This window comes from Desmodus rotundus, chromosome 3 (assembly GCF_022682495.2).
Source record: "Desmodus rotundus isolate HL8 chromosome 3, HLdesRot8A.1, whole genome shotgun sequence".
NCBI lineage: Eukaryota > Metazoa > Chordata > Mammalia > Chiroptera > Phyllostomidae > Desmodus > Desmodus rotundus.
The window spans coordinates 137,153,151-137,169,422 of NC_071389.1; the positions used below are offsets into that span (position 1 = coordinate 137,153,151).

Here is a 16,272-nt window from a genome sequence, read left to right on the forward strand (position 1 = left end):
TTTGTATTTCCTTCTGTGTCCGTTTGCCTACTGTGGCTTGACTTGCCTTTGCTACCAATTTACAGTCCTTTTTTTTCACTGTTTCTGTGAGATAATGTTTGATTTCTGGCTGGCCATCCTGCTATATTCTGTATTTAAATGATCGCCTTCATAGCCAACCAAATAATCTAGAATCCCAAATAGCCTACGTCTTCTCTTTCACTCCCAAATAATCTCAGCCAATGACCTGTGACACAAATCATTTTTATGCTGATGACACCCAAGGGCTTTCTTTATCTTTGCCCAAATATACTAAGAAAGAATGACATCAGCAGGCCTTATGTTTTAGTGTTACTGAGCTTCAGAATAGATAAAGCTTGTTAGGTAGTCAATATGCAACCTCATTCATGAAAAACCATCCATTTTAATGTAGAATTGGCAGTAATGTGGATGGACCTCTGAGGATAACACCCTCAATGAACCACTTATTCTTGGTATCTTTGCTGACATTTTGAAAATCTTATTTTGTTTTGTAAAGAATACTGAGAAAATGACCCCCAGACCTCAAGGATTAAGGTAAAGAAATGTTTCCAGGTCAATAGTTGTCTCTGTAATAATCAGCGATAGAAATGTGTGAATTGAGCTTGTAGTGGGGGATATTTGTTTTCTGTCAGACTGACTGATTAGTGCTTAGGAAGGCAGCCAATGCCCTCAGCAGCATAAAATATAAGAGACAGAAGAACACATGGAGATTTTATAGCTCAGTGGCCTTCACTTTATTGATTGAAAGCCACATCCAAGAAGGAGGGGAATTTTTAGTTGGGAAAGCCAAGACTGGAGCCAGGGGTGGGTGCTTCGTGCAGAACACAGTAGTTCAGATTTCTAACGGACCTACATCACATCTCAATTTATCTCTCCTTACCTTTGTTTTTTTTTTTTCTTTCTTACAAAGTTGTTTTAATTGGAAAAATGTTCAAGGAAATTAATTAATGATGTTGTCTGGTCATTTGGCGAACCAGTTTTACAAATTCCACATACCAATGAGCATTTATCAAGACAGAGGGAAAAAACATAAACGTATATACAAAAGAAGAAAGAGAATTTAAAAACTATCTATGCCTTTCAGAAGCTCATAAATTGAAAGCCCTTTTAAGTATAAAACTCAACTGGACACCAGAATGTTTTTTTCAAGGTCATGAAAAAATGTTAAATACAAGTCTATTTTATAAACCTAAAATAATATGGAATCCCTGGCTTTTGTCCTAGTATTTATTAAACTTGCGTATGAGTTTTTAGAAGGTGAATTGGGTCTAATTCTTGATAATTTAATTCCTTTGAATGAAGGGGTCTGAAAACAACATGACTTTCTAATTGAGTGAAGAAGAGCAGCAGGGAGCTGGGGTTCAGCAATCAGCAGCAGGGAGTCACTCCGCACAAATACCACTGGCCTTGAAGGGCTGCCCCTGGAGCAAGAGGCCAAGCACAGCTTCGTCCGAGGAGCTACTTCTCACAGCTCCTGCTCACTCTGGGTCTCCAGACTCACAGCAGGCAGAACTTGGCTTTCTGGCGTGTTTACCCTCTGCACCTCTCTTCAGTAGTCCACCAGATTCACAGGCTGCATCCTCCAAGGGTCTGTCACCAGCTTCTCCAAGGCAGTGAGCTGCCCAGGGACAGGCTTGGCTTTCACTACAACTCAATGCTCTTTTCACCAAGTCATTCCCGCAATGAACTGGGAACATACAATACGCATTCTGTATCACACCGTCTAGAATACAGACTAGTCACTTGATACCTGATGAATGAATGAATGAATGAATGAATGAATCGAAATCAGAGTGTGCTGTCAAGTAAGATTTCCTGAGGAGGAGACTACTTGAGAAAGAATGACAGGGAAGGACATTCTAACTTTCCTGCCCCTACTCAGTTCTGCGTCTTCCAGGGCTAGGAGAACCCTTAGGCTGTTACTAGCCATTTGTGTGACAATGGAGCATCTGCAAGACCAACTTGGGATAAACACATCTATTTCCGTACTCCTCCAATCAGAATTCTGTGTGCATTGAGGGTTGGGTTTAAGCTTGTCTCCCTGAGACACTGTAATATTATTTGGCACAAGAAAATATGTCCCTTGAAAAATAAAAAAAAATGTTTTCAGGTCTCTTCCTTCTGAATGGCACTTTGGACCATGGAGTGGTTTTTGAATAAGGGCACGCCATGGAGGACCCTGGCCTCCCACATACAAACCAACATTCGAAGGAGTGCTGACCTTTGAGGGCGTGCCTGTCAGTCAGTTGGTGGTGCTGGCTAGGAGCCTCACAGGTTTAGGGTCAGGTGTGCCTATGAGTTCTTAAGAACTTAAAATTATTTTCTACACTAGTATCAAACTTCATAAAGTGCTTGCTAAAAACAAAGTTGATGTATGTTGAACAGATATTATGATATCACTCCTTCTATTTTAGCAAATAAGGTCAAAGCTCAGATTGATTAGTTGACTTGCTGAAGGTCGCAGAGTTAGAGAGTGGAGGAGCTGGGCCTCGATCTGTGCTCCAGACCTGTGCTCGTCCTCCTGCCCTGCGCTCCCTCCACAGGAGCAGCCAGCCTGGAAGCAGCAATGGAGGCACCGAAGATATCAAACAATGAAATATTTGGGGGCAGCATCAAGTCCTAGATTTGACAGATCAGTGCAGTAGGGTTTTCTGGCCATTGCAGCAAGCAGGTGTACCTGTGAGTCACAGATGACCCCACACTTTCAGTGGCTCTAACAATAAAGAACTATCCTCACTTTTGCACCCCATGTACAAAGGAAGCTGTGTCCAGTGTGGTATCTCAGACACCCAGGCTGTAGGAGGCTTCACCCTGACATGCTTCCATCATCTCCGAGGCGGGGAAAAGAGTGCAGTTGACTGTACACTGACTTTTAAGGCTTTTGCCTAGAAGTGACAAATGCCACTCCATCCCCATTTTATTGACCAAAGCAAGTTACGTGCCCAAGTCTGCCATCAATACACTCCCAGGGATGGGCAATGAATCTCCTGAACAGTTGTACAGTCTGCCACAGTTGCTGAAGCAGTTTTTGTTATCTTTTAAAGCTGTAACAGCAAAGGACAGCACCACTGTCAAAACAGCACCTCTGAATCGAAAAGACAATCCCTGATCTCTCACCTGACCGGCCTGTCCACACTGGGTGCTTCTGCTGGAGGCTACCCGTGTACAGGGATACAGCCTCACGACCAGAGGAGAAAGGGAGGCTGCCATCATGGGCTCTGGGTTCTCTTTGTGTAGCCAGATGAGCTGCCTGGAATGGCTAGAATCCAAATAGCTAGGAAATATTTTACACTTTTCATTGCCAGCCACTGTTCTAAGCTCTGTGAGAGCTCTATTTTGTTCCTCACTGGGTATTCAGTGCCTAGGCCAGTGTCTGCCATAGTGATGGTAATAACTCCCACATGTGCTAGCCACTTTTGTAAGACTTTACTCCTATTAGGTCTTGTAGTCTTCGCAACCCTAAGAAGACGGCACTGTTATCACCCCTATTTCACAGATGCAGAAAACATGGCACAGAGGTTAAATAACTTACTTGAGCTCTCTTAGCTAATGAGTAGTCATCTGAATCAAGAGAGTCCACATTTCAAAGCTCACTATGTAAAACTGTGAACAATAAACGTGAACTATATTGATTAATTATTCATTTTAACTTATGAATTTAGGGGGAGGAGTAGCGTTAAAAGCATTTAATTGGCAATTCACCAGAAGGTGCTACATCACAATTCTGGACCCAACAGTCTTGATATACCACTGGCCATAATCTTCGATCGTTAGCCAAGGTGAAGGCCCAAATTAAGCTCTCTCAAATACTGTTTTGGCATTTTATAGCAGGGGTGTCAAACTCATTTTTCCTGGGGGCCACATCAGCCTCGTGGCTGTCTTCAAAGGGTCGAATATAATTTCAACTCCTTAACATTTAAGGAGTAGTTACATTTATACAGTCCTAAAATTATTTCGGCCACTGGAAGACACCTGCAAGGCTGATGTGGTCCCTAGTGAAGATGAGTTTGACACCCCTGCATAGAAACCAGGGGTGAGGCTATTGATAAAAGTGAAAGATGATTCTCTGAGCCTGCACATGAGATCAGAGGAAATCGGGGCTCCAGCCCCTCCAATCAGCTGTGGAATGCTATGACCTCATTCTGTGTCCTGTTGTTACAAATGCTACAAAATAGAAGCAGCCCACGCAAGTGTTACCGTTTTTGTCTTGGCTGGTGCTCCGGAGAGCTAGCTGGAGGAGGACAGATGGTGAGCTGTCGTGAGAGGCCTGACTTCTGGCTCACCTGCATGTAGCCACGTGAAACTTTCTATTTCCAAGAAAGCATTTCCTACCTAAGTCACATTTACAATCCCTGACACCGCATTGCTCCTCCTGAAAGACCTCTTAACACCTTCCTTACAGTCAGGAAGTCTTCCAGCATAGATGGGACCACTTCGACTCAAGCTGAAGTGTTCTTCTAGAAGCCCCATAAATGTGTAAAAACATGCCCCTGTTGATTCTAGCTCACCAATGCATTTAGTGTTAATGTTTACATTCAGAGACAAAAGTCTTTCTCTCCCAGCTTTAGTGTTTCCTCCAAGGCCTAAATAAATATAACCTTACCTTACCAAATTTGTGATTCCCGATACCTAGGAAACAATAATGGGGCAGAATTTCTTGCTCACTAAAGCAACGCTATTGATTCAAGTCACGGTGTTCCACCTGTCCCTTATGCTGGAAGCTCCATGATTCCTTAGTAAACGATCTCATAGCTTTTGCATTTCTGAATTTGCAGGGATTGCAAATTCAAATGCCAATAATGACCAGACCAGAAATGTAAATAAGTAAAACGCACAGGACTTGAGAGTGGCATGAAATAGAGAGTCAAGTTTCTATCCCCAGGGGCCACAGGCCAGAGCTCTGGCCATTGTTTTGTACAGAAATGAGGCTTTATGTGGTCTGATCTGTTTTTTCAAGAGAAATTCAAATTCAGATTTTTTAAAATGTGAAAATTTCTGATGTTTAAGTGCCATCTCAAACTTTAAAGTATAATGGACGGAGGGCGTTCCAGGCAGCGAGAGCTTGAGAGAACATGGTGCGTTTGCAGGAACTCAAGTCATTTAATGTGCTCCGGTGACATGCACAGTGGGGAGCAGTGGGGAATGGGGCCGGAAAGTCACTTGGAGTTTTTGTGTAGGGGATGGGATTCCATTGAAGGATAGTAGCAGCTATAGAACATGGTTAGATTCACATTTATTTGAGTGGTTAAGAGAATGGGTCAAGGAGGGAAAACCGAGTTGGGGCAAGAGTCAAGAGGATGCCACAAGGGTCAGAGGCCTGTGCTGAGGACCTACCATGGACAGGTGGAAAAGACAGACAGACTTAATATCTCAGAGAGGAAGAATGAGCAGGGTGTGAGGGATTCATAGTGGTAGTAAGGGAGGGGGAAGTAAGAGGGTGCCACTCAGATTCCTACTTTGGAAAAGTGATTGGTGAGTGACTCCTGGCATTCACTGGGCCTGGAAGTACAGGGGCAGGAACAGGCAAGGTGGGCTAGTGAGTGGGAGGAAGGTGAAGATGGTGCCTTCGGTTTTTGACAAGTTTTGTACCATGTGCTTGTGAGACATCCAGGTGCGCTGGAGATAATTTATTGGGACACGTTGTGCAAAGGTGGTGCTCGAAGCACTGGGAGTGGATGGTGAGACAAGAAACAGCCTGGGTGCAGGAGCTGGAGACCCACCACCTGTAGGGTAGAAATAGAGGAGGATGGCTTGTGAGCTTAAGGAAGGCCAAGGACTCTCACTTTCATCACGTGTACCCTCAAAAGGCCTCAGTGGGGGCATGGAGCGAGAGCAATGTTCCCCCTGCCTTCGTATTGCAGTGGTTTGGATCTCTAAGGTGACAAGTTGCAGACTCACCTTGCAGGTGGCAATCCAGTGAAAAACCCCTGATACAACTAAGCATGGCATCTGTAATGGCCCCCTGAAAAGGCCCCAGGTTGCATGGACTGAATACAATAAAGAAGCTTTCCTGGGGCTGCCCATCCCCTCCCTGGCAATTATTTTTCAAAAAAAAAAAAGTGTGTGCGGTGATTTTGGCTTTGACTCCACCAGCAGGCTTTCTAGAGATTCAGGCAGTTAGCGACGTTGAAATCTGCGCGCGCACACTGTGGGCAACAGAAGCTTTGCCTTTTGCCACAGACACCAGCCCCATGGGCTTGGGCTAAAGTTAACAGCAAAACGTCCCCCAGCACTGGGGTACCTGAGACACCCTCGCTGTTACTGTGGGACACCAGATGTTCCGTAGCACCTCCGTGACATTCAGAAAATGGCAACATTTCTGAAACTAATATTTAAAGATAAATATATTTGTATTTTTCTTTTTTTAAGATTTTATGTATTTATGTATGTGTGTATGTATGTATATATGTATGTATGTATTAGAGAGAGGGAAAAGGAGGGAGAAAGAAAGGGAGAGAAACATCAGTGTGTGGTGGCACTCAATCCACTGAGCCACACCAGCCAGGGCTCATATATTTATATTTTTCTTATGTGGTCTTTATGTTTTTTTTACTTTATTAAGTTTTTACAGCACTGTGGGCTTTTGCTCCATGTTTTTGATGACAAGCTTATATGTGCTTGTAGATAAGTCTCCGCCCACATGGAGCTCACAAGTATGAGGGGAGCTGACGTTCTGTGTTTCCACGGCTGTGGGCACATGTCTCCATCACAGTCTCGGTGCACAGTATTCATAGGGGTAGAAACCAGATCCTTGAAGACCTGAAGAAACATATCCCAGGAGACTTTGCATCCTCAGTGCCTGGCCTGGTTCCTAGAATATAGAAGATAACCAATAAATGTTTCTTTCAAATGAGTAAATATCAGGAATCAGAAGAGCTGGCTTTCATGTTCCATTCTTCTCCCCCAAAATGTGAAAAATAAAGGATTAGTCACACCACACTATCAACTATTAATTGGTTCATTTCATGAAAATTTATAACACAACTAATGTGGCTTTAAGTGCTGCTCTGCAGTTGTTGACAGAGGAGATGAGAGTCTGAACAAACGCAGAAAACTAACTACATTCTTCTAGCTAATAAAAATCGCTGTGAAATACTTTGCACAGAGTATGCATTAGAAAGCGCTATGTACTAATAAATATTCCTGACATGGTCAAGGCTGGGCATAGGAATTTTGCCATATGAGCAACCTGTCTGCCTTAGTAGCAGCCTGTGGTTTATGTGTTGTGCAGAGAGAAAAATGTGCAAATAGAAAACTGGAATGCACCGAGAGAAAATGAAACCAAAGTGTATATAATTCTTTATTCGAAGATATTTTCTTCTACTCATCCCATTCTCAAGAAAGGGCCACTTAGACCTAATCTTTGAATATGGCAGCAGTTTGTATAGTAAACTATATGTGGATTGAGAAATGTTTTCCTCAAAAGACACTATTAGTTCAGAGGCAGGGGAACTGAAAGGTCAAGAAGAGAAAGCGTCAGGATTGGAGACAGGGACTGGCTTGTTAGTGATATTCGCGTGCTAGGTTACTGGTTCTCCTCATTTCTAAGGCATGGGTGTACCTTACACTGTGCTTACAAAGGAGATGAGACATATCTTAATTCAGTCATTATTATACAGATATTCATTAAATACCTCTCTTTGTTTGTTGGGAAACTATTTGTGCTAGATACTTGCGAGGGAGCTAGATGGACTGAGACCCAGCCCTCCTGTAGCTTTCATTCTGATGGGGAGCACAGGTCATCAAATACATAAGCAAGGTGATCAGAGATCATGGCAAAAAGCAGGAGGGTGATATTAGAGGGCTGTGCCCAACAAGGAGTTGGGGTGTCAGGGCTGAGTGCTAGTTTAGGCAGGGCTACAAGAGGAGGCATCCTGAGGAGATGGAGTTTTAATCAATGTCTGAACCAGAAAAAGAAACTCAAGAAAACTTTTAGTAGAAGAACATGCTAGACAGGGAGAGAGCAAGGGCAAAGGCCCTGAGGCAGGAATAAACTGGGCGTGTTCACAGAGGAGAACGCAGGCCAACACCAGTGGAAGGCAGTGATTGAAGGGACAGGAGATGAGGATCAGGTGCTGTGGGGGCCTAGGGGTGTGGCGAGGGTTTTGGATTTTCTTCCAGACCTAGTGAAGTTACTGGAGAGTTTCAGCCAGAGGACTGACATGATCTAGAGCAAAGAACCAATGAACTAAAAATGTTTTTCAATTATTCATATCCCTGAGCATTCCTATTATCTGTTTGTGTTTATTTTCTTTTTTAATTGTGTTATCATTTTTTGTTATTCTATTTTTAGTTGTCCCAATTTTCCCCCTTCACCCTCCTCTGCCCATCCCAGCACCCCTCACTCCCACAGTCCATCCCCACACCATTGTCCATGTCTGTTGGTCACTCATACATGTTCCTCGACTAGTCCCCCTTCCCCTTCTTTCCACCATTATCCCTTCCTTCTTCCCCTCTGGTCTCTGTCAGTCTGTTCCTTGTTTCCATGCCTCTGGTTCTATTTTGTTCACTAGTTTATTTTGTTCATTAGATTCCTCTTATAGGTGAAATCATATGGTATTTGTCCTTCAAACCAAAAGTCTGGGCACATGAATTGAAAAGCTTAAGTGTCTTATGGGATCAATAGGACAGAACATCTCTAATCAGAACAGTTTGGGGAAAACCTAGGATGAATGTTTACCCTGTCTCTAGTGGTGCTTAGCCTTGTGCATCTTTCCTGGGGAATAAAAAGACTGGATTCTTAGCTCTGTGTGATTTAGAGAAGGTGTTTCTTAAGTGTTAATAAACAGAAATTTCAGGAGTTCCCAGACAAAGGGGTTGGGAGCAGATGACACAGCAGGGCTCATTAGCGCAAGTGTTCCTCAGGTCCCCACCATCCCCTGCCCCTGGGCTGCAGGACAGGTGGAATATCCGGCCCTTCCCACCCTCTTCTCACTTTCTCAGTTATTACTGCTCCATTTGCACCTCACTCCTTCTCCTTCTCCCTGTTAGCACTATCACACTTGAGGGAAAGTCTCACCATCATTTCAGCTTTCTTCTAAACACTGGATTTTCGTAACACTGTTATTTCTCTCTCCTACCCCTTCCTTCCCTCCTTCCTTTATTTTTTCTCTTTCTTCCCCTTTTTTTCCCTTCCTCTTTTTCAACTCTTTTTCCAGTAGAGGTTCACCCGGGACTTCAGACAGTCCCACACTAAAAACATTTAAAATCCACAGTGGTAAAGAAATATAGTTTCTGAAAAAGAAGATTGATCATCAGTATATTGAAATCAGTGTATATATATTTATTAGAGTTTTAAACTATTTAATAAAAAGAGATATGATATGTTTTCTCCCTTGAAAATAGCTGAGATTGCTAAAATGCCAACTATATTGGGGCAGCCATAGTATCTTCCACTGTGTTTTATGTCAGTTGCCTCTGTCTCCCTCTGTGGAAAACCTGTGGTGTGCCAGGTGCAGTGCTGGGTGCTCTAAGTGGGCGAAGACACACTGCCTGCCCTCCAGGAGCCACAGTGCACCACAGCCTGAAACAAGGGCTGTTCCACAGGCCTGGGTTTCCGTGGGAGAGTCATTCCAGCTCGGGCCTTGGGAAGGCCAGGTAGAGGGGGGATTTATGAAGAGACCAGATGACAGTATCTTTAACTGCCTCAAGGTAGCTCCAGACCACTTTTCTGCATTAGAACATTCCCCAGGGCCTTCCCCCCGACATTTTGGGTGGTGGGTGGCCGGCTTTGGCTTTGTAGGCTTATGACGTATGTATTTGGAATGGGGTGCCATTTCCATGAGCAGCAAGATAACGTCGTGACTGTGAGTGGGCCCTCTCACGCCAGAGTGCTGGACTGGAATCCTGTCCCCACCACTTACTCTCAAGGTGAATTTAGGCAAGTTACTGTATTAACATTTCCATTCCGTTGCCTTAACTTTAAAGTGGAGTAATAACGGTGCCTACCTAGTCAGGTTATTATGAGAAGTAAAGATGTATGGAACACTTAAAGTAGTTCACAGAAACTTAATAAACACTGAGTGAGTGATGTCAGTGATTATTAATGCTCGTGGCCCACTGTCAAATCTGTATGAGAGAGTCATCTTTTCTAATTAAATTTATTGGGTAACATTGGTTAGTAACATGTAAATCTTAGGTGTACAACTTTATAATCATCATCTATATACTCTATGGTGTACTCACCTCCCCAAACCTAGTTTCCTTCCATCCCCATGTATTTGGCCACATTTGCCCTCTCTGTCTTTCCCCTGCCCTCCTCCCCTTCAGGTAACTACCATTCTGCTGTCTGTGTCCATGAGTTAGTTTTTTGTGTTGTTGTTTTGTTCTGTTTCTTTGTTGCTTTTGTTTTATATTTCATGGGTGAGTGAAATCATACAGTTCCTGATTTTTCCATCTGATTTATTTCACTGGGTGTGATGCTCTCGGGATCCGCCCGTGTTGTCAGTACGGCAACATTTCATCTTTTCCTGGCTGACGAGTATTTCACTCCATATATGCACCTCATCTTCTCTGTCCACTCATCTGTTGAAAAACGTTTGGGTTGTTTTCATGTCTTGGCCACTGTGACTAATACTCATTGTTAGGTCCCAGTGGAATGAATGGTGCCTTTTTAAACCTTTACTCTTGCACAGATGCCCCCTTGCCCAAGCGTAGCCAACTATTTGCCAACAAGCCCCTGCTCTCTAGTGTTGGGAGGGCGAGGAAAAGAATGCAACTCAGCAGCTGACCTCACCAGCCACACCGCCACACTGTGGCTCCTTCCAGGCCCAGCAGCGGCTGCGGTCGGCATTGCCCGAGGGGAGGATGATGCATCTGGGAACCAAGCGTCTTCTGTAAACCATGCTCAAACATGTATGGGATAGTACATTCACGGGTGTGTTAATGCTCTTTTGAGATAATCAGATGCCGTTTTACTTAATACCCTTCATAGTAGCTTTTAGCTATCATAGTTTCTTTCTTAATGGAGAAACTAAAGCTTATCATGTGATCATCACTTACAGTTTTAAATGTTTAAATTGTTCAAAATTATGTATTCTTTCAACTGAAAAAAACATGCTTGTTGAGTGACTACGATGCACCAGGCACTACATGAGGCCTTGAGGACACAAGAGTGAATGAAATACAGACCCTGACTCAAGAGGCTCCTGACCCGACAATTGTAGCGCAGCATGTTGAGTGCTGTGTTGGGACTCGGAAAGGGATGCCATGAGGACACAGGGGGAGGGCTTCGAACCCCAGAGGGAGCTCTGTCTAATGCTGGGAACCCCGTCAATGCTAAGGGTCCCCTGAACACTTGTTGAGGGAGGAGGACTTCCTAAAGAAGAAGAGCCCCATCCAATGCCTTCCCCTCAACTTTCCCACAGTGCGGTGTTGGTTCCACTCCCTGCCTCTCCAGAGAGAGCCTGCCCTCCCCCAACTTGGCCACTTAGGCAGTTGAACCACAGCCCTGGCTGAATACCACAACCAAGCCCTGACAAGACAGCAGGGGTAGCCCCTTTTTGACTAGTCCTGCCTTCCTTGTCCTCTCTCACCTGCTGTGGCCTTGCCCTCTGGCCTCTGAGCCTCTGTGTGATCTCACCTCTCCCAGGCAAGGACCTGGCCCCTGGACAGGCTGCTACCTGCTCCCATAGCCGGAGTCAGGCCTTGTTTTCTCCTGGAGAGTGCAGACTTCACTACTGCTGCCTCCCATGGTGGGAACTGTAGGGAAGGAAATGAAGCTTCAAGCTAAGCCAAGAGAGTTAGGAGGGAAATGTAACAAATGTAAGGTATAAAGTAATAATACTAACATAAAATAAATATAGGGCACTGAGGGAATACAGGGGAAGGAGCTGATCATTCCTCCACTGGGTCAGAGCAAGGTCCAGGACAGTTTTTCTGCTAATCACTTTCTCTAGTTTCTGTGAGAGACAGTGGTCAGTGAGGCTGGGTATGTTAATGTGAATGAGAATTGACAGCAGTGTCTAGGTTTCCAGATAGTTCGGTTTTCACGATAGCTCTGCCTTGTGTGTGGGTCAGTGTTGGAATGTGCTTCAGTAGCTCTCCGTCCATTTCTTTATGCAATTTCTATATGCAATTATAACAACACCTCTGCTGTTTCGTTCTCTCTAGTCTAAGACAAAGGTAGTCTTAAACCTCTGGATAACCCCCCACACCAGTTTATTTTTAAAAGAAAAAAGCCAGTTCTCTGTGTGTGTGTGCATGTGAGCGTGCACATATTTTGCATTGCCTGGAAGAAAGGCAAAGGGAGAGAAAATTAGGAGGAAAAGGCGAGCCCAAAACCTTTTTACTTGATTTTTTTAAAATCGGGCTTCAAAGGAAAGGTATTATGCCCAAGGATAAAACACACACACACACACACAAAATTGGCCTAAAGAAAGATCAAGCCCTGTGACCTTAATTTTATTGGCATTATTACTCTAATCAACAAATGAATTAAGAGATGAGAGGACATTTCAATCAATTGTGGTCACATGAGGTCATTGCCTTTTTCTGTAGTGGCAATTTTCTAAAGGCCAAAGAGCATTTTTAAATGTTTCTTCCCAAGACTGCTTATTGGCAGTCCTGCTTTGGTATTGATGGAAGGAGTGGTTTAATTTCCTTCCTCTGCATTCATTCAGATCATTTCTGGAAGGTAGTAGGAGCTATTTATATAAACTCGAACTAGGAGGGAAGAGCCTCCACAGCTTGCCATCTAATTGCAGGCGGAATCCTGGCGCCTCTTGCCTTATCCTCTGCTGCTTACCCACCATGTGTCTGGGACCAGACACACAGAATTATGAATAAATGAGTAACTGGCTCAACCTCTACAGTGCATGACAAATGTTTTTCATGAACATTAAATTCATTTTTTTCAATTTGAGAGAAAATTAACCTAGTTTCTGGCATTAATTTCCACTTGTCTTCCTCTGGCAGCGTGAATTGTTCATTTCAATGATGCAGAAAAGAGTAACACTCTTGTTTGTATGTTCTGCAACCTCTGTCCATTTTCTACGGAAACCTTTGCTATCTTTACCACTCACTTGCATGGATTCCAGTGGGTAATTCAAATCTGTTCAAGTTTTATGCCACTTTCTGTGTTTCCTGTTCTCCAGATTAGGTTAAAGGGTCACCCTTCAATGCAGCCTTGCTTTGCACCTCCTGCAACGCCCACACCATGCCTGGTAGGCTTGATGCTCAATGAGCGCTTATTCAGAGCTTCCTGGAATGTTAAGATTGATTTTTCTATTGGTATTTGGAATGTTATACATTAGCCACAGAAAAAAAGACATATTAACAAATATTTTCCTTACTGAAATATACAGATCTTTCCCCAAGTAAAGCTCCTGCTGCACTAGCCTGCACGCCAGTCCTCAAGCACACCAAACTCATTTTTGTGTCAGGCATTAAAAGAAATGACTGCTTTCAACATGTTTTACATTTAAATGAGTAGTATTGACAAATACTTAAATATCTCTTGAAAGATGGACATCTTTTTGGAGGGAAACAGTGCTGTTGGACAGTGGCCTGGTGTTTTTCTTAGAGCAAACATACTGAATGATACATTAAGGTGTATGTGAATATATATGTGTGTTTATCAAATATACAAGGTCTGTCCAGAAAAAGTGCAGCTATTGTTAATATAATGATAATGGCTTGCAGGGTATCCATGTAACCTGGCAGCCAAGGGGAGTGGACTGGAATGTACATGAGTGAACAATGATGACTTCACTGTATTCTAGTCAGTGGGGGTGGTAGATGCCATTGAGTGAGCATGTGTACTGTGTGGCTGCCACATTTAAAATGACTGAGCAAGTAGAACAAAGAATCTGCATCCATTTTTGCATTAAGCTTGAACATTCCTCCATGGAAACTATTTGGATGATTCAGAAGGCCGCAGTTAAGGGCAACTGGTGATTGGCAGCTTCCTCATGACAACACACCCACTCATGCATCACGTCTCATGCAGAGATTTTTGGCAAAACATCAAATCACCCAGGTGACTTAGCCACTCTGCTGCCCAAATTTTGTACCCCGCAACTTCTGACTCTTCCCAAAACCAAAATCACCTTTGAAAAGAAAGAGATTTCAGACCATCAATGAGATTCAGGAAAATATGATGGTGCAACTGATGGCAATTGGGAGAAGTGTGTGAGGTCCCAAGGTGCCTACTTTGAAGGGGACTGAGGAGTCATTGTCCTGTGTATAGTGTTTCTTGTATCTTGTATCTTCTTCAGTAAATGTCTCTATTTTTCATAGTACATGGCTGGATACTTTCTGGACAGACCCTGCATCTCTTATTGACAAATGTATCTCTTGAAATACACACATCTTTCTTGGTGGATATAATGCTGTATAAACAACAGCCCAGTTTGATCAAATCATTTTGACCTGGCATTTCCTTTGGAGACACTCAGTCTTTTCTCAGCCTACTGAGCATCATTTTGTACCAAAACAGTAGAACAGACTGATGCCTCGTGGTTGTTTCTTGAAAAGGTAACTTATCATGATTTAAGTTTTAGAAGCCAATTTAAAATATACTAAAATTTTTTGAAACGTTGAGAATACATTGCAGACATGTTGACTCTTTACCCCTAAATAGTTCAATGTATGATCCCTAAGAACAAGAGTGTTCTCTTTCTCAATCATAGAACAATTATTATTATCAGAGAAGTAGCATTGATACTATTACCTAATATACAGTCCTAAATCATTGCCAAATAACCTTGTAATGTCCTTTATATTGAAAGGCATTGCAGACCAGTGATTTTTTTGTTTTTCTTGGAAAACTAGAATAGAAGGTCTACAAATATTTGATTTTTACTTCACTTTTAATATACTTCAAGCATTTTAAATAAATGAACTTTCTAAAAATAAGTTCATAAGCTAAATTTTGACACATTGCAGCCCACAAACTCATATACAACCTGCTGGATTCGTTTTCACGTAGACCTCAAGGTTTCTCCTCTGCCTCTATTGAATTAAAGGCATCACAACATTCATTCGCTGTTCATTCATCATTTAGCCGTGCTAGTAGCATTGAGGGTCTACTAGCAATGTTCTGGATGAGATAAGATGTTAATCAACTGTGACCATTCATAGCGACTTATCTATGAGTATTGCAAAATCCATAGAAATAAATCCAGAAGCTAAAGCTGATAAAATGCTGCAACTATTCATAATCCTTCGTTTCATATCAAATAAGCATCATCGATTTCTTGATTGATTTTGTAAAAATCAAATGTTATAACTTGGAAATTAGAAAATTTTTAGGAAGTTGGAAGTTTTTAGGTCAACAATAGGTTTTTTATTTTAAAATATTTTTGAAATAAATATTATACTTGCCTTTTTATTTTGGTGTTTTATATAAGTTTGCATAAAAAATGGGGTTTTGTTTCTAATAACATTTAAACATAACTTGTGTAGACCTGTGGTTTCCAAATATTTTTTGACCATACACCCATATGTTTAAGAAATTATTATATTCCCTAATGTGTGTGTGCTGGCTTATTTATAGAACAAGTATCTACTAGTGTACTAGTACTTTATATACATTATAAAACTTACCCCCCCAAAAATATTTAGAGAATAATATAAGGGTAAAGATAAATAAAATTTCTAACAATTTCTCTCTTGGGTTCTTGTACGATGTTTTCTGTATAAGTATGAACTATTTTCTGTTTGTTACCTATTTCAGGTTATTGATTTAATATGGTGACTACTCCTATATTACAAAGACCTGTTTAAAGGTCATTGTCCATAAGAAATGCTCATTCATTTTCATATTTATGTGTCATCTACACAAAGGTCATTTTTCTTGGGCTGTACTCCTTCATGTCATAATTGTTTGTAAATATTTGCGCACCACTGGATGACTAGTCCATTTTTACTTGTCATAAAATTTTAGATAAGAAGGTTCAGGAAACATTCATGCTAGAGATAAAGAACGATGAATCAAAGAGATGACTGACCAGAAAACTATTTTTACTGTAAGCATCACCACCCACCTCCTGCTCCTAGAAAATGATTTCACACATTGGGAAGGTATAGAAAACTCCGGAAAGAGCATTATTTCTACATTAGCTGTAATTTCATATTTGGTGAAATATGTGATAAGGAAATGAGAAAAACACAGCTAAAATCTACATAGGTGTCTGTCAAACAATTGTACCATTGTTGCAGCCATAACACTTGGAAGGGAACTAAATTATTAGATTTCTGCGGGCAGGCTAATGTTCTTCATTTCTTTGTGTCCTGATATACCTGTGCAAA

The 16,272-nt window shown here is 42.2% G+C and overlaps 1 protein-coding gene and 1 long non-coding RNA gene across 2 annotated transcripts in view; one reads left to right on the top strand and one right to left on the bottom strand.

Moving 5' to 3' along the window:
- PTPRR (protein tyrosine phosphatase receptor type R) overlaps positions 1 to 16,272 on the top strand; it is a 237,516-nt gene that overhangs the window by 74,845 nt on the left and 146,399 nt on the right. The gene's annotated exons all lie outside the window — the stretch shown is intronic.
- The window catches only part of LOC123478282 (uncharacterized), a 56,454-nt gene continuing 46,747 nt past the window's right edge, over positions 6,566 to 16,272 (bottom strand). Inside the window, exon 3 of the long non-coding RNA XR_006653446.3 lies at positions 6,566 to 6,832. This is a non-coding gene — a long non-coding RNA (uncharacterized lncRNA). The remainder of the gene's footprint in view (positions 6,833 to 16,272) is intronic.